Genomic DNA, 27,085 nt, shown 5'->3' on the forward strand with positions numbered 1-27,085 from the left:
AATTCTTTGCTGAGTTGTTACAAAAGCAAAGCTGTGCGAGGCCTTCTGTGTTGGGTCGGGGTTTTCTAGAAGCGTACGTGGACTCGAAAACTCAGGCGCAAGTGCGTTTTTGAGGCAAGGCTCCAGAAGCCTCCCAGGAGAAACTAACAAGGAGAAGGGGAAGCAGGATAGGGAAGAGGCCAAGCAATGGAGGAGGCGTCAGGAAAAAGACTTTGACGGCTACCCTGGAGCCCTCTTCTGGGCTGTTGAGGAGGTAAGGTTGGTTCAGACAGGAAGGTTGGTCCAGGTAGCTCTTTTTTTCCCCCATCTCCTTGTCTCTTCCCGGAGTCCTGGGCTCTAGATAAAAAGTTGCCACAGCCACCTGCGCGGGCTTTGGTTCTGGCTCACTTTTCATCCGTTTTATCAAACTCTTTCTGCCTTGGCATCCCTCACCGGAACCACAGATTTTGCATTTTGCTCTTTTCCATCTGCACCGGTAACCTGGCTCCCGATGTTGGAACCACGCATATTCTCTGCTTGCTTCCATGCGCTGCATCCCAGGCACGAGGTGCCTCCGCAGTTTCTATGCACCTTATGGGAGAGCCGAGGCTCAAAAACCTAACCCAACTCCAAGACGCTGTGCTTACATGAGCTTTTTTTTTCTTTTTTAAATGTTTATTTTTATTTGAGACAGAGACAGAGTGCGAGGGGGAGGGAGACACAGAATCTGAAACGGCTCCAGGCTCTGAGCTGTCAGCACAGAGCCCATCCTGGGGCTTGAACTCACAAACCGTGAGAACATGACCTGAGCCGAAGTTGGACAGTTAACCAATTTTGCCACCCAGGTATCCCTACGTGAGCTTTAAAAAAAAAAAAAATAGTTCATATTATTGAAGGAAAACCCCGGAATCTATTAAAATCTCTTGATATGTTTAAATTAAATAGAAATGTGGTGAGTTTCCCCCAATATTTTCATCTAAGGCAGCTTAAATGACTATGATGGGGGAAACTGCCCTTTTAAAATTCAGTGCTCCATTTCTTTCATGTATCTCCATCATTGATAATGTAAAGTACCACATTTAACGGCACATTTAATGCCAGGGTTTGTGTATTCACATACAAATTTCATTCTCAGGCTTGGGGAAGATAATTGCCCCAGAGTCACACAGCTGGTAGGTGGAAAGGCTTAGGTGCAAATTTGGGTCTCCTTGACTCCAAATCCATGCTCTTAACTGTTTCACTCAACTTTTGCCAGTAATTATATCTCCTGGGCTGAATGCCAAGACTTAAATCCATAGGGATTTGGGAGTAGAATGAGGAGAAAGAAAGTAGGTCTTTGGAAGTGCTTCGGAAATGGTTTCTACATATCTGGCAGCATTCCATGACCAAAGGATCCCAAGTCCTTTACCACTTGTACTACAGTGTATTCATTCATTCAACAAATACAGAACACTTCTTGTGTTAGGTACTCTTCTAGGCACTGGGTGTTTGTTAATGAACAAAACAGACCAAAAAAAAAAAAAAAAACCCTAAAACAAACAACAACAAAAAATACCTCTATGCTTGCTCACAGAGTTTACATTCTGGGATGCAGGAAGGAGGCTGAGAATGGTGGTAGGCAATAAAATACTAAAAACTAAGTAAATTTTGTAGTGCTCACTAGGGGGGAGGGGGGAAGCAAAGGAAAGGAAATTTGGAGTGCAATTTAAAATAGGCGGTCAGGGGCACCGGGGTGGCTCAGTTGGTTAAGCGTCAGACTTCAGCGCAGGTCATGATCTCGTGGGTTGTGAGTTCAAGCCCCTTGTCGGGCTCTGTGCAGAAGGCTCAGAGCCTGGAGCCTACTTTGGATTCTGTGTCTCCTTCTCTCTGCCCCTCCCCGACCCATGCTCTGTGTCTCTCTATCAAAAATAAATAAACTTAGGGGCGCCTGGGTGGCGCAGTCGGTTAAGCATCCGACTTCAACCAGGTCACGATCTCACGGTCCGTGAGTTCGAGCCCCGCATCGGGCTCTGGGCTGATGGCTCAGAGCCTGGAGCCTGTTTCCGATTCTGTGTCTCCCTCTCTCTCTGCCCCTCGCCCGTTCATGCTCTGTCTCTCTCTGTCCCAAAAATAAATAAACGTTGAAAAAAAAAAATTTTTTTAAATGTAAATTAAATAAATAAATAAATAAATAAATAAACTTAAAAAAAATTCTTTTAAATAGGATGGTCAGGTTAGGCCTCCCTGAGAAAGTGACTTTTGAGCAGCCTTGGAGGAGGTGAGGAAGTTAGGCATGTAGCTGTCTTGGGAAAGAGTGGAATAGGCATAGAAAAAGAACCAGTGCAAAGGCCCTGAGGCATGTCCAAGGAACAGTGACATGGCCAGTGTGGCTGGAAGTGAGGGTGATTAGAGATGATGACAGAAAAAACATTCACCAGAAAGTCCAGAAGTTTAGGGCACTATTTCATGTTCTGGTCTCTTGAAAAATCAGTAATGTATAAAGTCCTTGAGGTCTTTATGTACTTATCATTTTCAGGATTCCAAATGAAAAGAATAATGTAGTCCTGATGGTAATATATGGCAGCTTCTGTTGCTCATTAAGCCAGTCCCCTCCTACCCATCCAACCCCGACACCCACACTCGGTTTTTTCAAGAAAACTTTTTCAAGAAGCTGGAGTAATTGGAAACCAGAAGAGACAAAATTCCCCACGTCTCAGGCTATCTGCAGCTGCCACTTCTGCACGCCCTCTCTCCCTACAGAGCCGGAGCCTTCCCTTTCCCTGTGTACTCAGGGCTAGCCCCAAACCCATGCCGACCTTCTACAAGAAGACTCTTAGAGAACTTCCACTTTGTTCGTGAGACCCTTCCCCACCCTGGGCCCATTCTGTGTAACTTTCTTCCTTATACCTGATTTTTAGCTGTTGACCTGGTACCCCACCTCCTCTAGGACTCAGGGCATGCCTTGGTATTGTCAGCCCCCAGCCTGGCACATGTTGAACATGCCAGCCTGCTCAGAAGTCACAGTGACCTGTCAACCTATGGGGACTAGCCTTTCTCTGGGGACTGGGGCTCCCACCTGAGGTCTGGGGAACCGGTTTGCGGAACTGGTCTTCCACGATGCCTTCTAACTTATTACTGCCATGTCACCTTCCTTCTTCACTGTGAATTCCTATCCATGATGATATACCCGAAAGGCCTACAGCAGAGTTGAGGGGAGGCATGCAAAGTGTAGCAGAGAGTGGCTACTTGCCACTGCTGACCTCTGTCCAGCCGTCACACCCTTGGGTGCTCAGATCCTCCTAAGGCAAGCTCGAGGGGAGGGGCGAGGGGCATTGGCCAAGGGAAATCTGAAACCTGTGAGCAGAATAGGGAGTCCTGGGAGTACTAGATCAGATGGACTTCAAGTCCTACCTGTCGTCTACATTTGTGGCAGAATTGTTTTAGTTATTGCTACAATTAATATATAGAAAGCATTAGCTTTTTAATTCCAAAACTCACACATGCTTATATATTTTTTTGAGGTTTATTTATTTTGAGAGAGAGAAAGCACGCAAGCAGGGGAGGGGCAGACAGGAAGAGAGAGAATCCAAGCAGGCTCCACACTATCAGTACAGAGCGCAGTGCGGGGCTTGAACTCACGAACCGTGAGACCGTGACCTGAGCCCAGATCAAGAGAGTCGGGCGCTTAACTGACTGGGCCACCCAGGCGTCCCTCACACATGCTTATTTTTAAGAATTCACATAATCCTGAATCTTATAGGCACTCCCTGCACCCTATTCTGATCCTTCCTCAATCCCAGCCCCACTCCCAGTCCCAGACTATTGTTAAGAGTTTGGTATATATCATTCCATATATTTTTCCTATGCAGATGCCAAGTCATAAAGTTTATCTATTATATACACTGTTCTGCAACTTGTCTTGTTTTTTAAACTGAACAGTATACTGTAGAGCCATTTGTAGCCGTACATCTGGGAAATATTAACACATGCAACCATGTCATGTTTTTAACAGCTGCTTGATTCTATAGTATAAACATATCATGGAATCAAGTAGCCTTTATTTGCTTAATTAGTATCCTATTGATGGATATCAGAGGGGTTTTCCTTTTATTTATTTATTTGCTAGTACAAACAATACTGCAGTGCACATTCTTTTAAATGTAACTTTGAACAGACGCATGAGTAGTTATATAGAATAAATTCCTAGAAGTGAAATTACGGGACAGCAACTGCCAAATTGCCTTCCAAAGAGTCTATTTACCCTCCTGCCAACAGTGTATCAGTAAGTGAGAAGATTAGGATTGTAAATATTTTTTACAAAGTACTTTTTCCAAGAAAGGGAGGCAGAATTGCAGTTGGGAGCTAACGTCATTAAGCAGGAAAGCACCAAAGTGTATCAAATCTCAGGGACAGGATGAGCCCATGATGAGCAAATGAGTAACAAAATCAGGGACCAAGAGAGATACCAGGTAAGATGCAAGTTTGGGTTTGGTCTAGTTTCTTGAGGGGAATGGAGAATTCCAACTTGTGCCATAGAGGTGGTTGTGTTTAAAGGAGTCCTGCCAGTCTGGACAGGTGTGACTGCAAATCCCACCGTCCTGAGTTCAGGTCATCCATTTTATTTATCTTAACTTATTGGTAGGGGGCAAAGCAGAGCTTTCTGCTTCCTGTGGCCCCATAGAGGTGACACTGGCACATGTCAACCTAGATTGTTTACAAAACACATCAGCCCCACTGCTACTCTCCCCGGAGGGAACGTGACACACAGCCAAGGTCACGGTTTCAGTCTGGAGTTAGAGCTGCCTATGAACACCACCCAGCATTTGGAGTCCTACACAGGAAGGAGGCAAAACCATAAGACGAGAGAGGTCAGAGCCTTGAGGTTGAATCCCAGATCTGCTACTTAACAGCTGGGTGGCAAGTCACTTAGGTTCTCTGTGTCCTTTTCTTTAGAAAACCAGACCTCAAAGGATTGTGAAGATGAAACAAGATGTAAAACACCTGACACAATGGCTGGCCAGTAGCACCTGCTCATATCATCTGTTTTGGAGGAACACTATCCAGGGTATCCTTTGGACCACAGAATTAGATGCCACATTTGAGAACCTAGGAGAAAATATGGAAATCTGAATGATACTCTCCACAATTTACTCTCCACGATAGTGAATCCAACCTTAGATTCCTGAGCATCAGAGGAAAAGTAGAATTTTCAGCGTTTAACCAAGGGCTTTGCAACAATGACTCCAAACAAGCACAAGAAAAATCCAACTTGGATATCTTGTTTGTTTGTTTGTTTGTTTTTAGTGGATTTTATGGAGGAAAAGATTTAAATAAATGAAAAGCTTATTCCAGTACAACACTCTCTAAAATGACTCTAAGGAAAAGGCAGCAAGTAGAGATCTCTTGGCAGTATTTACTTCCCTTGACATTAATTTACATAACATAACATGAAATTGATTTCAAAATATTTTCCCAAATATTTACCCAAAATCATTAAAGGCAAACACAGCTAATGTTTGTGTAAAAAGTCACCTCTTTCTTACAAGTTTTGGACCTTCATAAAGATATTTTTATACAAAAAATAAAGAAGCTGGCATTAACTGGCCAATATTTTAGCAAAAGAGTCAGAAAGATCGTGGGTAAATTCAGGAGTTTTTTTCCCCCTTTAGTTGGTACACACTGCAAGAGGTAAATGATTTCTAAGATTTACCACCAGAGGGCACTGATGCAAAAGTGAGTCACAAAGAGTGTGTTTGGTCTTTTATCACCAAAATGCTGCCCTTTAAACAAAATGCCCCCTTTATTTGAGCAAACCTTTGAATACAAATATCTCACACTAGCATTTACTGAAAGAATGTCTAAATACATGCAAATACACAAACACAAATTATTCCAGTATAGTATTCTTAAGTGCTGTTGATGTCTTGTTAAAATTAGAAGGTGCAGGAGCGCCTGGGTGGCTCAGTCAGTTAGGTTTCCAGTTCTTGATTTCTACTCAGGTCATGAACTTGCAGTTCATGGGATGGAGCCCTGCATCTGGCTCCGTGCTAAGCTCATGGACCCTGCTTGGGATTCTCTCTTTCCCTCTCTTGGCCCCTACCTGCTCACACTTGCTCTCTCTCACTCCCTCTCAAAATAAATGAATAAACTTAAAAAAAAAAGTAGAAGTCCATAACATTAAAAATAGGGTGGAAACAAAAACATGTTCAGAATGATCAGGCACTTATCTCTCGAGCTCATTTCTGCATTCCTCCACTTCTCACCGCTTATACCACTCCTTTGGGCTTAGTGCCTCATAAACTCCAGTGTAGTATGTGTTTGAATCCCAGCTTTACCACATAAGAACATCTCCAAGCCTCAGTTTTCTCACCTGTAAAATGGGAATAGTAATGCTTACCTTGCAGAGCTTTGGTAAGGTATAAGAGATTATGCTTACAATAAAGTCCCTAGCACGTTCAGGGTGCCTAATTCTTTTACTAGGATTATATATGAGATTTACACACACAAAGAAGTACTATTATTAGTCCTATATTATGGACATGAAAACTAAGGTTAAATAACGTGACAGATGTCACAGAGCTAGTAAGTAGCAAAGAGGTTGACAAAGCTCATATTATTTTCATTTACTTTCCACACTGCTTCCCCTTGGAGGATGGAGGGTGAGTGGGTGGGTATTGCGTATTATGCTTCTTTGTACCTCCAAAGCTGACAAACATAGTTGGTACTCACATGCCTGATGGTGATGAATATGCAACTTCTTTAAAAAATGAGACAGGGGCACTTGGGTGGCTCAGTCGGTTAAGCGTCCAGCTTCAGCTCAGGTCATGATCCCACGGTTCATGGGTTCGAGCCCCACATCGGGTTCCATGCTGACAGCTCAGAGCCTGGAGCCTGCTTCAGATTCTGTGTCTCCCTCTCTCTCTGCCCCTTCCCTGCTCATACTCTGCCACTCTCTCTCTCTCCCTCTCTCTCTCAAAAATAAACATTAAAAATTTTTTTAAAAATACAATTTGCTCTGACAAATCAAAATAACTTTACCAAAGTGATGTATTGTTATTATTATTAATCATCATTATCATTATGATTAAATGCATCACTGATTTGGCAGATTGTAGGGTAATGATATACAGAGACTATAATTCAGTCTAAAACATGCTAACTTTCCAGGAAAGAGAAAGAAGGGAGGCCACGCTGGTGCCCAGGTAGTTCAGGGTTTTTGAGGAGAGAGAGAAGCTAGGCCTGTGCAGGTAGAAAAACCAAGGGGAGCACTGAGACACACGTAAGCTGGTCTGGGGCCCAGCAGGTAGCCACACCTGGATCAACGACATCCCCCCAGCAAGACCAAAAGAGTGGTGTGAACCCAAAGTGGCTTCATCCCTGAAGCCAGCGAGAAAGATGTAATCACCTTTTGCCCCTGGTCTCTGTGTGTTTATCCCTGCCTCTGCCCCCATCATGATTCCTTGCCATCAAAGACCATGTCGAGCCCATCAGTATATTCCCAATGCTAGGCCTAATAGCTTGCTCAGGAACTCTCTGTAGCCTGAAAAATTAAAGGCCCAGCACTCACCACCACCACCACAGGAAGAGGCTTTTGCCAGCATCTGTCCTGCAGCATCAACATCAAGGGCTTTTAGCTACAGCACCCTCAGAGCTCTCCTCAGAGCTCTGGGACCAGTGTTGTCTTGCAGTAAGAAGCACGGGCCTGCTGCTGCCACAGCAAGCCAGACAGAAGCTAATTACAGCAACTTGAACCCGCCATGACTAACATGCTTATTTAATTTCAGATGTTTCTTTGTTGACCCACAGAAATCAAATGCAGCAGCCTCATAGGCCAGGGCCCCACCACGGCCTGAGGAGCCATGTCTGTGTGCACATCAATTACATAGGCCCCACCTGGGCAGGGATTGGCTCTCATGGTGATACCTGGAACAGAACCCACTCTGGAAAGATGTCAGCTCTTTAGGGAATGTGGTTCACCTTTGGCAGCAAATGAAAGGCATGAAGTTGGTCACAGAAGGCGCTTGGCCAGTGAGGGCTCTCCAGCATGAAGGCTAATTTGCAGAAGTAATAAAATAGCTAATTCATTTATCAGGAATCTACTATGCATCATGTCCTTTATGTACATTATCACATCTATTCCCCAATCCTTATGAGACTGATGGAACTCTTCCAATCTCACAAGTGAAACAATTGAGTCTCTGAGAGGTTAAATAGCTTCCCATGGCCATATGTGAAAATATTACTGGTAACAAATATTTATTGGGTACCCACTATAATTCTGAGCTGAGCGCTTAATGTAGTACCATTTAGTCCTCGAACTAATCCTATGAAGTAAAGATTATTTTAACCCCATTTTTCAGATGAGGAAGCGGAGGCTCAGGGAGATTATGTAGTTTATCTAGGGAATAAGGATTTCACCATACACAGTCTTACTCTACAACTCAAGCCTGAAATCACTGGGCTATGCCGGCTCCCTGGGCTAGGCTTCCTCAGATCATAAGATGTGAAACTAAGATTCAAATTCAATGTGTCTGGCTTCAAAGCCCATTCTACCTTCTGGCTCAAGATTACACAATTCTCCAAATGAGGCTCTAGTCTAAGAAGCAGCATTGCCCCATTTAAATACTGACATATTGACACAGGCTACTCTGACCCAAGGGTAGTCAAAGAGAATTGAAAGTGGAAGCATCTAGGGGTGCCAGGTGGCTCAGTCGGTTAAGTGTCCGACTTCAGCTCAGGTCATGATCTCACCTTTTGTGAATTCAAGCCCCGTGTCAGGCCCAGTGCTGACAGCTCAGAGCCTGGAGCCTGCTTCGGATTCTGTGTCTCCCTCTGTCTCCGCCCCTCCTCTGATCTCTCTCTCTCTCGCAAAAATAAACATTAAAAAAAAACTTAAACTTAAAATGGAGGCATCTAGAAGGAGAAAGGAATCATAAGGGACAGACTGAAGCTGGACGTTAAGGCCCATTGCCCAAATCAGCAGCCAAGTATCCCCATTACAGTCAGAAGTAGGTGCAGTCAACATCAGCATGCGAGGCCATCTGTACATGGGAATTTGGATCAGGCTTGGAATGATGCTCACGACCACTAATATTTACCAAGCTCCAGCCAGGTACCAGACATGGTTCTAGGCCACTACATGCATTCTCTCACCTCTTATATCCCCATTTTACATACAAGATAACTGAGGCTCAGAGGCCTAGAAGACCTGCCCAAGGTGAATCATGTAGGAAGGAAGAGGCAACGCCAGTACCCCGATCCCAGTCACCCTAGAGCCCCCAAGCTGAGCTCTTCCTGCCACTAACATCACTAGGGGGTGTGCTAATTCAATGCCTCATTTAACTAGGTTTCATCATCTACAAATGAGCTCATAAGTTCCTCTCCTCTTTTAATAGGGAGTGAATGTTTTAAGCCAGTTTAAAAAAAAAATCTTCCAAATGCTTTAAAATTTTCCAAGCTGTCATTAAATGAATCTACCTATCACAGAAAGGATGCAAGACCCTTAAAAAAGACAGTGACAGGGGCGCCTGGGTGGCTCAGTTGGTTGAGCGTCCGACTTCGGCTCAGGTCATGATCTCACAGTTTGTGGGTTTGAGCCCCGTGTCAGGCTCTGTGCTGACAGCTCAGAGCCTGGAGGCTGCTTCGAATTCTGTGTCTCCCTCTCTCTCTGCCTCTCTCCTGCTCACACTCTGTCTCTCTCTCTCTCAAAAATAAGTAAGCATGAAAAAAAAAAAAGTGACAACATCAAAACCAGGTACAGTTCCAGTGTTTACTGTAATCAAATAAGCCCATAAAACCGGAAATGGAACTGTATCACATCTCATTAAAATGCTAGTTACACACACACACACACACACACACACACACACACACACCTTTACTAGCCTATAATTTATGGCAAGTCCTTTCTGCAAGGAGGTGGGCAGGTCTATATGAACTGAGCAATGTCAAGTTAAATTCCAACATTATAGCTCCCCCACCTCTATAAGCTGTTTCTGCCCAGTGTATTAGAGAGTTTCTAAAGAAATCCCTAAAAGATTCAACAGGACTAGGAACAGATCTCACAGCTTCATTGATACTCCAACACAGTCATTAGTCATGAGTCACACAGAACAATGTAGAAGTTATCCTAGAACTTCCCCGTCATGAGGCAGAAAGGACTCTTTCTCCTCCGCAGCTTTTCCCCCATCGTAAGAAAAACCACAAAAGGTTCGTGTTGGTTTTGATACTTTCACTTGAACTCAGGCAACTCATTTTAATTCATGTTTGTCTCAGAGTCACAATATCAAGACCAAAAAAAAAAAAAAATGCTAGCAAGTATTTCTTCAAACATATTCATTTCTGCATGTTTTCACATAGCACTAGAATCTTACTACGATTGTCACAAATTGGTACTAAAGACCACATATTTAGCAGTTCTGTGTGATGGGTTTATTACTCTATACGCTGCTAAGTCCCTAGAGAGTGTCACTTAATTAAATGCAAAGAAGTCTTCCTGGATAGATTTCTAATTTACCGTTTCTATGCCAAGTCTCAGAGGTCTCATTTCCTTTCAGAAAATTCTACTGCCACAAAAAGAGAGAATAATGAAATCAAATGACTACTACGTCTTGTAAGACTGAGACCTGCTTGTATCTGAACTATGGATTTAGGGCATGGGTCAAAAGAACACTCTTTCAAAAGGGAAAACCTCTTTCTTCCATCGACTTGAGGACCTCTCACATGCCAGCAAATGCCCAACAGTAGCATTCTTTGCTTCTAAAAATCCATATAGATTTTGCAAGATTATTGGAACTGAAGTATTTAAAATCCTTACCAACATGTTTCTCCACTCTAGCCACCATCTTGGCAGAAATTCTTATAAAATGAATGAAAAAAGTCAGTGTAGAGACCTTATAAAAACATTCAAAGCTTGTCATGGAAGAATGCATGTGGCATTGTTAAGTCGTAGGGACAGTTCCAGCTTCTGGTCCTCCTGTCAGGTTTCCTCATCTCTGAACAAGCTAACAAGAATGTCTCTGCGGTGCAGTGTTAGACAGCTTAAAACAGAACATGAACCCTATTCCCTGTCTCACCCACATCTATTCTGCCCCAGGCATAGTTTACCTTAGTCTGAGGGAATGAAAGATTTGGTATTTCTTTTTTTTTTTTAATTTTTTAAAAAGTTTTTTGCTTATTTTTGAGAGACAGAGAGAGACAGAATGCAAGCAGGAGAAAGGCACAGAGAGAGGGAGAAAGAATCCAAGCAGGCTCCAGGCTCTCTGCTGTCAGCACAGACCCCAACCACAGGGCTCAAACCCACGAACCATGAGATCATGACCTGAGCCAAAGTAGGTCGCTTAACTGACTGAGCCACCCAGGGGCCCCAGATTTAGCATTTCAAAAGACATTTTTAATAGAACAAAAGTTTGTCTGTTGGGCATTCAGTCAACCAGAGTGCTTTATGAAAACTAGCCTGTCTATGAATGTGTAATGAATATCATTGTTTAAAGTGACAATTTTGATTATCATTGTTTAAAGTGACAATTTTGAGGTCCTATGATCCTGCTGCATCAGCCAGCAGTCACTCAGTGTCTGTGTCCTGTGGATTCTGTTTTCACAGTAATTCTAACTTCTCATCCTCTCTGTTTTCACCCCCTTCCTCAAATGAGGACTCTCCCCCCTCACCCAGTCTGCCGTCATCATCCCCTAACTGATGTTCTCACCGATCTGTCCCATGCATCACATACTGCCATGTTATTCATCCTAGAGAACAGGTCCAGTCGTCATTCCTCTATTCAAAAACCCTCAGCATCCCCCTGCTGCCCACCACGCTGTGATCTGCCGTTGCATCGTCTCCACAAGATGATCCCCCACATCCACCTTTCCAAATTTATCCTCCAGTGGCCACCATTACATAGTTTCCTGTGTTTCCTTTACTCCTGAGATTGCAAATCACCTTCCTGCTCCCACGTCTGCCTGTCAGAACCCTACCCCTCCCCACAAATACACACCACATATGATCTCCTCCTCCTCTGAATCCCCTTGCCCTTGGCACTTTTCTGAAGATGACACACCCTGCCCAGCATGTGAGCTACTCGTGAACTTGCCCTAATCACAAATACCTTACCGCGTCCCATGCAAATTTGTGTTCTTACAATGCTTAGTACAGGGGGCTAAGCACACACCGAATATTTGGGAAATCTCAGTGGGCACTATGGATCGATAATGTGTCCCCCCAAATCCATCTGTTGAAGTCTTAATCACCAGTATGATGATACTTGGAGGTAGGACCTTTGGGAGGTGATTAGGTCGTAAGGGTAGAGCCCTTATGAATGGGATTACTGCTCTTACAAGAAGAGACACCACACGAGAGATGATAGCTCTCTGTCTACTGTGTGAAGACATAGCAAGAAGGCAGACCTGGAAGCAGGTTGTCACCATACACCAGATCAGGTGGTGTCTTGATCTCAGACTTCTAGGCTCTAGAACTGTGAGAAATAAATTTCTGTTGTGTAAGCCACTCAATCTACGGCATTTTGTTACAGCAGCCCAAACTGACTAAGACAGTGGGTACATCCGTGCAAGCAAACAATATACATTCATTTTGCTTACAAATATACTTAGAATTTTAAAAATTTCATACTTGTTAATAAAGAATTTTAAAACAAAGCGCTGTGCTAAAAGGCTTAAAAGTATATGATACCATGCAAAATAAATAAGATGTTTTGATCAACTGAGCCACCTTGCCATAAGTGAGCGAGAGCCTGTGGGTTTGACAGTTCTAATGTATAATATTGTGAATGCTGATATTTAATATATCCCAATGATCTGAAGCCAGCCTTATGTTTCCATCTCCACTCCTTGTCCTTTTCCTCTGTGTAGTTTCTTTATAGGCTTTTTTTTTTTTTTTTTTAACGCAAGTTGGTACTGAATTTTTGGCACTTAAAAACCTATCACTTTAAAAAGGGAGCTCAAAAAGTAATAAGCAGATCCAGATTTGGGTTCAGTGCCCAAAATAAAATGCAATTTCTCCACTTTAATCAGATCCAACCAAATGGCCAGTCCAATATGCAACATATGTCCAGCCAACTGGTTGGAGTCCATGCATTTGGTTCCTTCTGCAGATTAATGAGATTATGGCATTGTTTAAAAGAGGCAGAAAATGCTAATTTGACATCTACCATGATATACTTTACAGTTTAGGGGGTTTCTGCATTTTAAGACATTTTTAATTACTTTGGTATGCTGTGCCAGTGAGGACCATATGCCCGTTCTTGTGCCTCCACGGCTGTCTCCATAGTCACCTGCACATTCCCAGGCAGTGCAGACTGTCAAGAACTTGTTTATCACAGCCTCTATCTAGAAGAATCAAAGGGCAGCCTTCTCCCTCCACTTAGGCATGCGCTTTCTGGTTAAAGCTGTTTCCGAAGAAAATAAAAGTCACCTCATATGCAGAGCTAAAGAATTAACTGACCTGTAACAAAAACTTTGTTCAAAAGTTACCTTTTTCAAAAGGTACATTCCTCTGTGACTTGGAAAAGCTATGGAAGTTTACTCATACAATGAACATTATCTACATTTTTTTTTTTTTTAAATCATCTGTGGTTCTGCAATTTGTTACTGGGCTTCATGCTATAAGCTAACCCAGAAGTTTGCTGGGGATGATCGATGTGACATGTGTTAACATATAGGATATTATTTCATCCTTTGCAAAGGCTTCTGAATATTCTCAGAAGCTTTAGCAAAGCAGAACTGTACCTCCCTCTTTCGATCCTCAGGGAAGCCTCATCCGATAATCATCACCTTGTACACCGATGGACTTCACACGGACAGGGTGCTCAGGATGAAGTTCTATACTACTTATCTCTCCAAAGCTTTCCTAAAAGCATATTTGGAGCTGAGGATTAGAATCCCCCCCGCCCCCCGCAAAAAAAAAAAAAAAACTATGCAAAGTAATTAATGAATAATAATGGTAGCTTGACACTATGAAATACCTACTATGTGCCACATACTCTAATTAACTCATTCAACCTCATAATCATACTGTGAGACAGATACTATTATTACTTCTTTCTTACAGATAAGGAAGGGGGGGGCACAGAAATGTTACATAATTTGCCCAAGGTCACCTACCTAGAAAGTGTGAGATTCAGGATTTGAACTCTGGAAGAGACTGCACCCTCACCCACTACACTATACTGAGAAAAAAAAAAAAAAAGAAGAAGAACAAAGACAAGCATCCTGCTGAAAATATAAAGACGGAGAGAACAAGCTGATTTTTCCAAATTCTCCTGAGCAATTATTGAAAACATTTTGTTTACCATGAAAGCGATTTAACATTTGGGGTTCCAAAATACGAAATAATGGCATGCGGATTTAGTTAAACATTGGCAAAATGGGAGCCGTCTACTGAGGAGGTACACGGAAAAAACAGTGCACAAGCATACGCACCTCGAATCCACCCAAGAACACGAATGGCAGCGAAGAGAACATGAGCATCTCGTCCTCTTCACCCCCCGCAAAAACCTCCTCTTTCAAGGTGGGAATCTGGTTCTTCTTCTCATGTTTTAGGAAGGCAGCGAAAGACGCCCAGATGTAGCTTCCCCACCACCTGCAGGCAGTCAGGTTGTTTCTTGTGCTGATGTGTAATGGACAGAAATGTCAGCCCCAGGAACAGGGGTGGAAAGCAGTCAAGAGGCAGTCAAGAAGCTGTCATAGAACTGTTCCTTGGTGCCAGCAAATGTTGCTTGGTCCCCAGGCTAAGACACACCCTCTTCTGGGCCATTGCAGGTTCTGGGGAAATATTAAAAAAGAAAAAAAGGGAAAGCCTGTGAGGGGCTGGGAGTAGGGAGAGGATATTGGTAGAAAACCACAAATAAGTCACCACCTTTTCTTCTCCAGTTTGTGGAAGTGTTTTCTGATAACATGGGATGAGTTTCTGAATTAGATGGAATCTCATTTCCAACCCCAAGTTACCACTTTCTAGTCATGCAACATTGGATAAGTCCCTTAACCTGTTCCTACTTTATTTAAGCCACCACCGCCTTCATCCTCTGTCGGGTTGCCTTAAAAGCAAGTCCAATCTTATTATTTATTTATTTTTAAATGTTTATTTATTTATTTTAAGAGCCAGAGAGGGCCAAAGAGAGAGGGAGAGAGGATCCCAAGCAGAATCCATGCTGTCAGCACAGAGCCCGACCCGGGGCTCGAACTCACAAACTGTGAGATCATGACCTAAGCCAAATCAAGAGTCAGACACTTAACCAACTGAGCCATCCAGGCACCCCAAGTCTAAGGTTTTCATGATAATACTTAATATCTGGTCACTGCTTAACTCTCCAGCCTTATTTCTCCTCAAAATCTGTATTCCAGCCAGAATTAACTCTCAAGGATCATGGTAGTTCTCACCTCTGGCCTTTGCATATCCTGTTCCCTGGAAACACTTTCCTTCCCCTTTGTTGTATCCCTAGAGCCCAGCACAGTGTTCAGCACATAGCAAGAAAGTGATAAATATGGTTGACTGAATGAATAAACAAACCTCTCTGAATCTCCATTTCTCCATCTGTAAAATTGGGGGAAACAATATTCATCTAAATAAGCATGTGAAAAGTCAGTGAAATAGCATGTACAAAGCACTTGACACATGGTAGGAGTCAATAAATGATAGCTATGTATATCCAGTACACAGCTTCATGGTTGCGATCACCCTTTAGGTCTAGAAGAAAAAAGAATGTGCATTCAGCAGGTTGCTCACACCCCAGCTCAGAAATATCACTATCATTTTGCTTAAAAATCTCTAGAGGGGCACCTGGGAGGCTCAGTTGCTTAAGCGTCTGACTTCAGCTCAGGTTATGAAGATATATAACCTTCAATCATGGATTGAAGCCCGGCATCGGGCTTTCTGCTGTCAGCATAGAGCCCACTTCAGATCCTCTGTCTTCCTCTCTCTCTGCCCCTCCCCTGCTCTCTCTCTCTCTCAAAAATAAATAAATATTTTTAAAAATCTCTACAGAGGAAACCACACCTCTCCCTTTAGCAAATACCTGTTTCACAGGCCCTGTTCAGTCAACCAGTCAATAAGTATGTATCAATTATCAACATATGCTAGATATTCAGCTACACTTTCCATGTGCTTATTTGATATTCTCCCTCTTGCTCTTTTGCGTGCTCTCTCTCTCTCTCTCTGTCACACACACACACACACACACACACACAGTCTCCAGAACACAAAAAGTTTTCAAAGGACAGAGCCAGTCACCATCCACTGAGGCCTCACCTAGTGCCAGCTAGAAATATTCAGCTGAGGCAGAGGGACAGAGAGATGGACAGGAGCCATGCCCTTTGGGAGTTCGCAGGCTCCAGGTAGGAACAAACATAAACAACCAGTGTAGTAGTAAAGAGACTGTGGAAAATGCAGGGTAATACTGCGGGAGCCCAGAGGAGGGAGCTAGAGCACAACCACAACCTAGGCAGACCTTAAAATGGACTTAGAAGCAGGATTTCTATTTCTGACAGGATGACTCTATTGGCTACACCTTCAGCCCAGTTGCTCTCATTCTGTCCTCTGTGAAGATGGAGAACACTTCATCAGCATCTTCCTCAGAATAAGGGCCTTAATCCATCATAAAGGCCAGCCCTCACGAACACGGAAGTCAGCAAGGACACGGTCCTGGTCTGAATATTTCTCTGTCACAGGTCTACAAGATGGGACTTGGAATCTGTCCAGGTGAATTAACAGGAGCTTTCTGGACACTTGTTATTCTATCCTTTCATAGATAAGCTCTTTGTAGGTGGTTGTGCGAATATATCACTCAGTTTGTTTCCTCTGAGGGCTACTTTAAGTGCTAACTTGGTCTTCAACCCCCATGTATTTTATTCTGTGTTTTGAAAAATAGGGCCCCACCAAGATTTAGAATCATTATTAAATAAAAAGAAAAAAGTATGAGTTACAAAGTGCAGTAAAACTCATTTTTCTGTCTTACTAATGAGAAGGGACACATTTCTTTCTGTTCTGAGCATGCTTTCGGAGGAAGGCACATGGAGAATCTATTGCCAGAGACAGCCTTAGGAACAGGTGGCAGAACAGTCCTCGAACAGCTGTAAGCTGGGTACTCAGAAAGGCGTCTTTGACCAACTCTCTCTTCCACAAGCTCTGCTCTGTACACCAGAGTCCCCACCAAGGGGAGCCTCCCAAGATATCACTGTTATCAAGGAAGGATAACCTTGTTTTTAGTTCACAGGGGACAACATTCCTGATAGCTTACTAAATACCACCCACACCATATCCAGATAATCAGGGGCTAGGAAACAGGCTGTTAAAATGTAAGCAGAGGGATATGTGGGCAGCATGGAGCGCCCTCAGCTCAGATGGGCTGGAGGTACAAGGACGCTGGTCCCTGGAGGAGAGCATTCGTTTGCTAGGGCTGCCATAACAGGATGCCACAGACTGGATGGCTTAAACAACAGAGATTTATTTTTTCACGATTCTGGAGACTAGAAGTTGGAGAACAAGGTGCCTGCAGGGTTGGTTTCTTTCTTTGGCTTGTAGATGGCAATCTTCTCCCTATGTCTTCACGTGGCCTTTCCCCTGTGTGTGTCTTTGTCCTAATCTCCTCTTCCTCTAAAGGCACTGGTCGACGACTTCATTTGATCTTAATTACCTTTTTAAAGACACTGTCTCCAAGTACAGTGACCTGCTGGGGGACTGCGGGATAGGATTCAATATATGCATTTAGGGGAGACACAATTTAGCCCATAAAGGGGGAGGAAAAGAGGGATGAGGCTAGGAATCCACCCATGTGGGCACTAACACGGGTTTGACCATGAAAACCTAGGGGGCCGGAGTGAAGGATTTCAGCCACCACCTCTCTGCTAATGATGGCCAAACCTCATTGTCTAGCTCTGACCTCTCTCTTCCAGTTCCACATTTCCAGTGGCCTCCTGGACATGTGCCACTTGATGACCTGCCAGCATCTTCAACAAACACAGCAACACTCAAAATGAACTCATTTCTCATTTCTATTATTTCCATTACCAGACTTCCAGGAATTTTATATCCGTTCCCATTCCCTCTGTGTCACTAAGGCCCTCTTTTCTTTGTTCTTGCTTTGTCATGTCTCTTTCGTCCGTCCCCTTTTCTGAAGCTGATTGCTATCACATCTCCTCCAGTCACTACTCTCTGGACCACTGAAGACATCTCCCAACAGCTCTCCCTACCTTCAAGTTCTCCTCCCACCAATCCTACATTTACTACTCTTGGATCAACCTTCCTAAACACAGCTTCCACCAGGAGTCTACCTCTGCTCTAAAACTTCCCAAGGTTTTCTGCTACCACCGGGAAAAAAATCTTAACTGTATAGCCTAGTATTCAAGCCCCTCCAGTCTGGTCCCTTCAAATCCGATAGTACACTCCTTCCCTAAACACTCCGGAAGAAAAGTGGAAATGAATGAACACCCCTACACAAACCCTCCATTCCATAAGATGACAAGTAAATCATCTTATTTACTGTCACCTTGTAATCTGTCATGTATATGCTCATGTGCCCGACATTTCCCCCTCTACCTGTCTATATTTAACCTTTCTTTTAGTCCCAACACCAATCCTGCCTCCTTCATTCCTACCTTTCCTGCTTACTGAAAATATCTTACTTCACTCAATAGCACTTACTGTCTATAGTACCCCATTTAGCACTTTAGTAGGATACTGTTCTGCATCTTTATCTGTTCCTGTGTGTTATCTGACTTCACAGTTACATGTGGAGTATGCTGTATTCCCCAAACTCCACAAGGCCAGACACCATGCATTATGTATCTTTGCAATCCTCATGACAGATTAGTAATAATAAACAAAACATTCATTGAGTGTTTACTATGTGCCAGGCTCTGTGCTAAATGTTTTCTAGCATTATCTCATTTAATTCAAACAACAAAACAAGGTGGGTACTATTACTATCCCCATTTCACAGATGAGGAGATTGAGGGTTAGAAAGGTTGTGTAACTGGCCCAAAATCACATAACTAGTAAGTGGCAGAGCTAGCACTCAAATACAGGATTATGAGACTCAGGAGTCCCTGCTAATAGTACCTTTCACAGAGTAAGTGCTGAGCATGTTTCTGAATTAAGACTATGCCTCCCACCAAAGCAGTTGGGGTGTGTGGCAGGCAGAACAGTGGCCCCCAGAGATGTTCACGTCTTGATCCTCAGAGCCCATGAATAAGGCTTCCCCTTTCCCACCCTGACTGCACTATTTTAAAAACCGTCTTACCAAGAGGGACATGAAACTCTGAGGGAAAGCGACGTGTTATTGACAGAATTCTCTCAGGAAGATTATTACAATCTAAACATGTATGGTATCCTTTTAAAATATTATTACCTAATGCTTTTATTCTAAAGCACTTCCCATATATTGTCTCAGACATCTGTGCCAGCCCTTCAGTGTACATATGACAGTTACAAGTGCATACCATGGCTTTTGGATTGCATTTTTTGAGTCATTTCCAAGAATTTTATTCGTAAAAGGCCCAAATAGCACTGTAGAAAAATGTATTTTTCAAAATAGCAGGAAAACCAACAGTTTAGTATTTTTTGTACTGTTTTGAGCTGGTAGGTGGCTTTAGTATAGACTCACAGACTCAGGCCCCTTTTCACTGGACTTTTCTGACCCTATGGCTTCTAATTGTTTTTCTAGGGTCTTTAGCCGTGTCTGGGCTGTGGACACATTTGGCAAGGTGGTGGGGATGAGGGTGACACATTGATGGGGTTGGAGCTGGGATCCATATTCCTATTCCCCAATCCCTGTTCAGCTGCCTCTGATGGATTTCCCATAACCACGTGGGCCCTCACCCCCCTCGGTCACTTCCCTTGTAAATCAATACTGGGTGCATTACATCTTAGCTAGGATCAGTTTGATGAGTATGTGCCTATAGCCACCCCCTCCCTATTTTCCAGGTACTTTACATACATACGCATTATCGCTTAACGTGCAGTTTAGCGTAATGGTTAGAGCGTGACTTTTCCTTTCCAATCCCAGCCCTACCACTCATCCGCTGTGCGGTTAACATCTCTAGGACTCAGTTTTCCCATTTGTGGAACGGCAATTTTAAAAAGTGCTTCTTTATAAGGTTGTTGTGAGGACTGAGTGCTTAGAAGAGTCCTGCAACATAGTCGATACCACATAAGGGGAGAATTAGCGCGGCACAGGAAAGTATCAACTTGCCCAAGGTCACATAAATTTAATGAGGGGCAGAGGCAGGATTTGGAGCCAGGTCATTTTGTCTGCACCTACTTCCCACCCTGCGGCACTATCTGACTTTTGTCCCTGATTCCTTCAGAACCAGCCGCGCCCACCCTGCCCGGGTCCATCCAAAGATGAAACGGGCAGTCTCTCGTGCCAGACCTCCACTCCGGGAGCTCCCCCGGAACGCTTAGAGAAAACCAGGAATTGAGAAGTGCGCCCTCTCGCCGGCCCCAGGCGTGCTCTCAGGAGACGCCAGCAGACCTGCTCCTCCTCTGCCTCGGCCGGCAGGGCAGCCGGACGCGGTGGAAGCGCGCGAGGCTCCGTCTGCGAGCGCACCCGGAAGCCCGCGGTCGGAGCCTCGCCGGCGATGCGGGCGCACAGCGCGCACCGTGGGATGCCTGCTGGGAATCCCTCCCCAGCTGGGGAGAAAGGCAGTTGTTTTCCCCCTGGCGGAACGCTCCACTTGAAACCGTTCCACCAGGGCTGTTCTCGCCTCCGACTCGGGGAAGAACTGTAATTAACACAGCAACAAACGCCCACGACGCTAACTGGCAAAGGGAGTGTAACACGAGCCGCTTCTCCAACCGAACTGGGCCAATTGCTTTCCCTTCTTGCCTCCCCATTTGGTCTGTTTTGGTTCCGCAGTCATCCAACTGTGGCGTTTCTTAAAACATGTCAGTGGCTGGTGTTTGTGTTTGGGGTTGAACAGTTTCACACACGTCGCTGGAGACGGTGCTCGGCCAGCTGCTGTGCTGGGTCTTCGCTTTCTGCGGCTCCGGGAGTGTCAGGTAGAAAAATGAAGAAGTGACTGGGGAAGGCGGGGGGCGGATGGAGGAAGGACGCCGGCCTCCTCCGGTTGCCTGTAGTTGGATCGGTAGCCACTTCTGGACGAGGACGGGTAAAACCGGTCTGCCGGGTTTCCAGGAGGAGCAGTTGGAGATGTCCCACGTGAGTCGCGTCGTCTGCCCGCGCGGCGGCGCTCACCGGGCGGCTGCGCTCCGACTCCGACTCGGAGAGTAGGGAGAGGCAAGCCTTTCAGGTCCTTGCAAACAGCTGTCATAGGCCAGCCAGGCGCGACTACAGGCGGGCGAACTTGGGGTGCTGACCCGGCGGGGCGGGGGTGGCCTGGAGAGTGGCCATGGCTAGGGGAAGCGCTCTAGCTTCTTTATCTAGGGTTGTAAGAGTCTGGTCCCTAATGCGGCCATTACATATAACCTTGCATCAGCCAAGTCTGATCCACACAGAAGCCCCGGCATCACGTGGGAGCTTGTTACCAGCACAATTTCAGGCCCTGCCCCAGGCCTATTGATTCACAATCTACTCTTTAACAAGATCCCTAGGTGATTGCTACGCACACGAAAGTTTGTGTAATGTGTATACTTTCCTCCAACGTCTTTTCATCTGCGTTCTGTACTGTCAACACGTTGCCTTCAAAATGTGCGGGAAAGGCACGGCTTTTGGAGAAATGTAACCCTACCCTCTGCTAAATGTCTGCACCTGTTTGATGCTTAGCAGCAATCTATCCACTAATTACCGCTAAGGAGTAATGAGTGGAGGGAGGGCAGAGCCTGCTCTACAGTCCAGCCCTGTTAAAGCTCAGAAATTCGGTGGGGAGCCAAAACCCAAATAAGAAGAACGAAGTAATTATATGAGATAATAATTCAAGGGGTCACACAAGGCAGAGTGACTCTCATATGAGCAGCTTCAACAGTATGTGCTACCTATTTAGTAAATTCCCTGTGCTAAATAGCTACCACCAATTTTGTACATGTATGTTTTCTCTATATACAGATTCATATACAAACACGTGTGTGTGTGTGTGTGTGTGTGTGTGTGTGTGTGTGTGTGTGTGTATTAGAGAGAAACAGTATGTATTCTAACGTGGTGCCTCACACATAGCAGGTGATCAATATTTATTGCAGCAATAGACGGATCCTGTTACAACACATTCTCCTCGGAAGAGAAGAATTTTGTGTTTTAAACCAAACCAACGTGGATCTGTTCCAAAATAAAATATATTACCAATAACCAACAGTCCATTTGTCTTTTGTTTATTTATTTTTAAGCTTATTTATTTTGAGAGAGAGAGAGAGAGAGGCAGAGTCAGAGAGAGAGAATCCCAAGGAGGATCCACACTCAGTGCAGAGCCATATGTGGGGCTTGAACTCATGAACGGTGACATCATGCATGACCTGAGTCAAAATCAAGAGTCAGGCGCTTAATGGACTGAGTCACCCAGGCACCCCTAATATGTCTTTTAAAACATTAATTATACATGATACAGAGATATGTGGCTCCTATTTGGTAGGAGCCCAGAAGGGCCCAACATAGCTTCTTCAAGAATCCTACAAAGTCTTTTATGTCAGAATAACCCAACACGCCTCTCCATATCCATTCAAGCCTCCCAGACCACAGTACCCTCATAGATCAGAGACCAACTTTTTTCAGAGCCATTTCAGTCTTATGAGTTATTGATCTGTAAGCCAAACGTTTTCAAACGGAGACCTCGCTGAACGGCCTGTAATAGCTCCAGTTTATTTTGTCAGATACTCAAAGTTTCCTAACCAGGCACTTAATCATGTGCATTTGCCTAGTGAGCACTGGTGAGAAGCAGGGGTGGGACACCCTTCATTTCTTGGTGGTTAGAAGCATCTTTACAATTTTTAAAATTCATTTTTTTTCCCCCTCTGCAATGTTCTGTTGGCATTAGGCCACCAGGAGATGAGGGATGCTCCTTGGTACTCGCTAGGCACAACTCATGACTGGGTGCCTAATTAGGGAATTTTGAGTACTTGATGGAATAAATGGGAGCTCTCACAGACCGTTCAGTGGGATCTCAGAGTATAGGTAAAGAAGGGCAAGGGTGCTTCTGTCTAGTACAGTTAGGGCAGCAATTGGGGAAAAAAAATCTTTAAAATTTGCACCCCAACCAGATTAAGGTTTTCAATTTTACCAGTTACACTTTGATTCATGACGAGAGTTCAACAGAGCCTGTCTGGATATACTATCGAATACTGTTGAGTAAAGATGAACTGTCAAATGCTAATGAATGAACAAACATTCATTATGAAGCAGTTGACATCTACAGCGTCTCCATTCTGAAAGCTTTCTCTGCCTCCACCATTACATGAAAACAAAACCAAAAATTCTTTGCAAAACTTTCAGGAGAGCTGAGCAACAAATATCTGAACTGAACAAGAGTAGTCCATTTTGTGTGGCAAGCCACATGGGTACCTGTTCAGTACCAGTACAATTTACTTTAAAATATTGGGAATCTTGGGGCGCCTGGGTGGCGCAGTTGGTTAAGCGTCCGACTTCAGCCAGGTCACGATCTCGCAGTCCGTGAGTTCGAGCCCCGCGTCAGGCTCTGGGCTGATGGCTCAGAGCCTGGAGCCTGCTTCCGATTCTGCGTCTCCCTCTCTCTCTGCCCCTCCCCCGTTCATGCTCTGTCTCTCTCTGTCCCAAAAATAAATAAACCTTGAAAAAAAAAATTTAAAAAAAAAAAAATATTGGGAATCTTGGGGTGCCTGCGTGGCTCATTTGGTTGAGCATCGAATCTTGGTTTCGACTCAGGTCATGATATTCTCGTTTCATGAGTTCAAGCCCTGTGTCGGGCTCTGCCCTGGCAGCATGAAGTCTGCTTGGGATTCTCTTCCTCTCTCTGTCCCTCCCCTTCTCATGCTGTCTCTGTTTCTTTCAAAATAAATAAACTTAAAAAATAATAATAATAATAATAATAAAATAAAATATTGGGAATCTTGATACTGAAAGAATTCAAAATGTGTTTCAAATGAGAACTCTGAAAACTGAGATTTGAAGAGATTGCCACAGGGAATATTGTTGATAAACTTTACAAATAGCATTATTGGTTTGCAAAAGTCACCAACATACTGTCATGGTTCTGGTGGAGCTAGGCACTGTATTCAGGAAAAAAGAAAAGTAAAAAAAAAAAAAAAATCTTTCACCATCAGCAATGTTGAGAACCATAAAATCAGTAATTAGATTTACAGAAAAGCCAGTGGGTGTTAAAACCACAGTAATGCAATCAACTAATCCGGAGCTGGTTAGAATTCTGGCATTGCATGGGCACCAGTTGCTATCTTTTGCTGACACAAACCAAAGGAATGAAAAAACAGAAATGACTATTGATAATAATAAAGAAGTCCACTGTTCCTCCTTACTGACTTTTATGATAATTATTTTTCAAATATGCCATCAAGAGGATTTTTAATGCCATATTAACAGGAAATATTCTGTAGAAAATCTGTATACAAATTATGTGTGAGATGTTCATTAAAGACCATGAGATTAATAACGGAGGCTTTTTTTTTTTTTTTTAATCCCAAGCAGAATTTAGCCTTTGTAAACAGAAAAAGTAAAAAGATATCTTTAAAATTAAAAACATCTTTGGGGCATCTGGGTGGCTCAGTCAGTTAAGTGTCTGGCTCTTGATTTCAGCTCAGGTCATGATCTCATGGTTGGTGGGTTCGAGCCCCACATTGGGCTCTGAATCTCCTCTCTCTGCCCCTCCCCTGCTCATGTCCTGTCTCTCTCTCTCTCTCTCTCTCTCTCTCTCTCTCTCAAAATAAATAAACATGAAAAAATTTAAATTAGGGGCACCTGGGTGGCTCAGTCAGTTAGGTGTCTGACTCTTGGTCTCTGCTGGGGTCATGATCTTGCGGTTCGTGGGTTCAAGCCCCCACGTTGCACTCTGTGCTGACTGTGAGGAGCCTGTTTGGGATTCTCTGTCTGTCTGTCTGTCTCTCTCTGCCCCTCTCCTGTTCACTCGCTCTCTCAAACAAACTTTAAAAATTTTAAATTAAAAACATCTAAATATTTCTTCCAGGGGTAAATATAAGGAATCAAATGCACATATTTACAGACTACAGTCCTATTAGATTATTGGACATTTGTCATTCCTCTTGGCCACCCAGTGTCTGAACTTCTTCCCAGTGTCTAAAGGACACCCCTCCCCAGGCCCATCTGCACTCCTCAGAGATAGCCCCTTTTCCACTATAGAAGTTGGAAATGCCAGGCCCTGGATTTCTCAGGCTTCCTATGGCTCCATTCATTCCCCTCAGAGTTTAATTAAAAGAGGAAGGGCTGGGGGCGCCTGGGTGGCGCAGTCGGTTGAGCGTCCGACTTCAGCCAGGTCACGATCTCGCGGTCCGTGAGTTCGAGCCCCGCGTCAGGCTCTGGGCTGATGGCTCAGAGCCTGGAGCCTGTTTCCGATTCTGTGTCTCCCTCTCTCTCTGCCCCTCCCCCGTTCATGCTCTGTCTCTCTCTGTCCCAAAAATAAATAAACGTTGAAAAAAAAATTTTTTTTTAATAAAAATAAAAAATAAAAAAATAAAAGAGGAAGGGCTGCCCACATTTACCGTGGAGATGGGTGTTAGTGGTGGCAATGGCAGCGTCTGATTTTCAGAGGCAGCAATGACAGTTATGGTGGCAGAAGCTGGTGGTACCAGTGTCAGGAATATAAACAGTACGAGCCATAGGATTTGGTTTCCAGAGGAAGCACTTCTCCAACATGATTTGGCCATCGTTCATGGCCTGTAGCTTCCCCACAGAGTCTGTGAGCTGCCCCATATCCTTTCCTCCAGCATCTGAAATCACGTGGGTTCTTTGACACAATTATCATTCACAATATATTGGAACACTGCAAAATGGCTTGGAGCAATTGTATCCATTAGAAAGAAGGGAAAATGAAATTTCATCAAATACCCTTCGGGATGAGGATAGTCTAAAGGCAGTCCCTTTTGCCACCAAGAGAATTAAGAGAATAAAACAGGAGAATAAGCCTGTATGCCTACAAATTTAAGTATGAAAAAGAGAAGGGACAACCTTTTATTCTCATGTAAATCCTAATTCTCAGTAAGTTTTTTAAATAAAGAGCAATTTTTTTCAAAATCTTCTTAATTTTTTCTTGTAATTGGTAAAAAAAAAATGTTCAGAGAGATAGAGGGTTAGAGTATTAAAAATCCATCACTAAGTACAATATTTCAAGCAGAACATGAAAGAGAGGCTTGGATGAGAACATCTAGGAAGCCGTAAGTGACAGCCCAAAATAAGCAAAGGTCAGTCTAGTTGAATGACCTTGGACAAGACACTTTACAATGTGAAATGCATTTGATCTCTCAAAGAAAAATTATCAAAATTCCGTCTGGAGACAGTTAAAAACCAGCCAGACATGACACTTACTATCTAACAAATTGTGGCACAAAATAATAGTTAACACAAAAATAGCAACAGGAGAAACACCTTTCATTAGGGGATCAAGGTTCAAGCAAACATTCCCTAATTAATCCTTTCAACTGCATCAGGAAGTCTGTATTTAGCATTTTCATAGATAGCACTCAATGTTTTCAAAGTGTTTTACCAACAGTAATTAGTTGTTCTCATCAACCTTTTGAAGTAGGTCAATATCATCATCTCCATTTTAAAGAAAAACAAGGCACTGAATAAATATTTGCAGAGCATAGAGACCACTAGCATAATCCTTGTGTTGATCAGTTCCCATTTTTCTATCACTCCTTTAACATAATGTAAAGACCTTTTTAAAAATTGCTTCATTTTAAAGCCCTTCAAAAACCCAGTGAAGTAGGCAGAATTGCCTCCATTCTGCAGATGAAAAAACTGAGGTTCAAACACCTATGTACACACTCCTCACACCAGAGAGCTGGTTGCCTATTTATGCCTACACACAAGTCCTAACTCAACGATGGTCCCAGAGTCCAAGAGGACTGAAGTTGCCCAGACAGACAACCTTCAATTCTAGGACAATTCCCATTCAAAGAGAAAGAAGTTCCCAAGCATCAGTGTAATACAGGATAACGGGTTTTATCAGAGTTCTTCTTACCATGAACAATTTTGAGCTTATTTTATTAATAGCAAATCTATGGAACACC

The 27,085-nt window shown here is 43.7% G+C and overlaps 2 long non-coding RNA genes across 2 annotated transcripts in view; one reads left to right on the top strand and one right to left on the bottom strand.

Annotated features, from left to right (window-relative positions):
* LOC121043580 (uncharacterized) overlaps window positions 1-27,085 on the bottom strand; it is a 51,083-nt gene that overhangs the window by 14,178 nt on the left and 9,820 nt on the right. The gene's annotated exons all lie outside the window — the stretch shown is intronic.
* Window positions 41-8,053, top strand: LOC121043587 (uncharacterized). The gene is made up of 2 exons (XR_005796929.1): window positions 41-253; window positions 7,765-8,053. It is a non-coding gene; the product is annotated as an uncharacterized LOC121043587 (long non-coding RNA).

This window comes from Herpailurus yagouaroundi, unplaced genomic scaffold (genome assembly GCF_014898765.1).
Source record: "Herpailurus yagouaroundi ecotype Mexico unplaced genomic scaffold, PumYag 29, whole genome shotgun sequence".
NCBI lineage: Eukaryota > Metazoa > Chordata > Mammalia > Carnivora > Felidae > Herpailurus > Herpailurus yagouaroundi.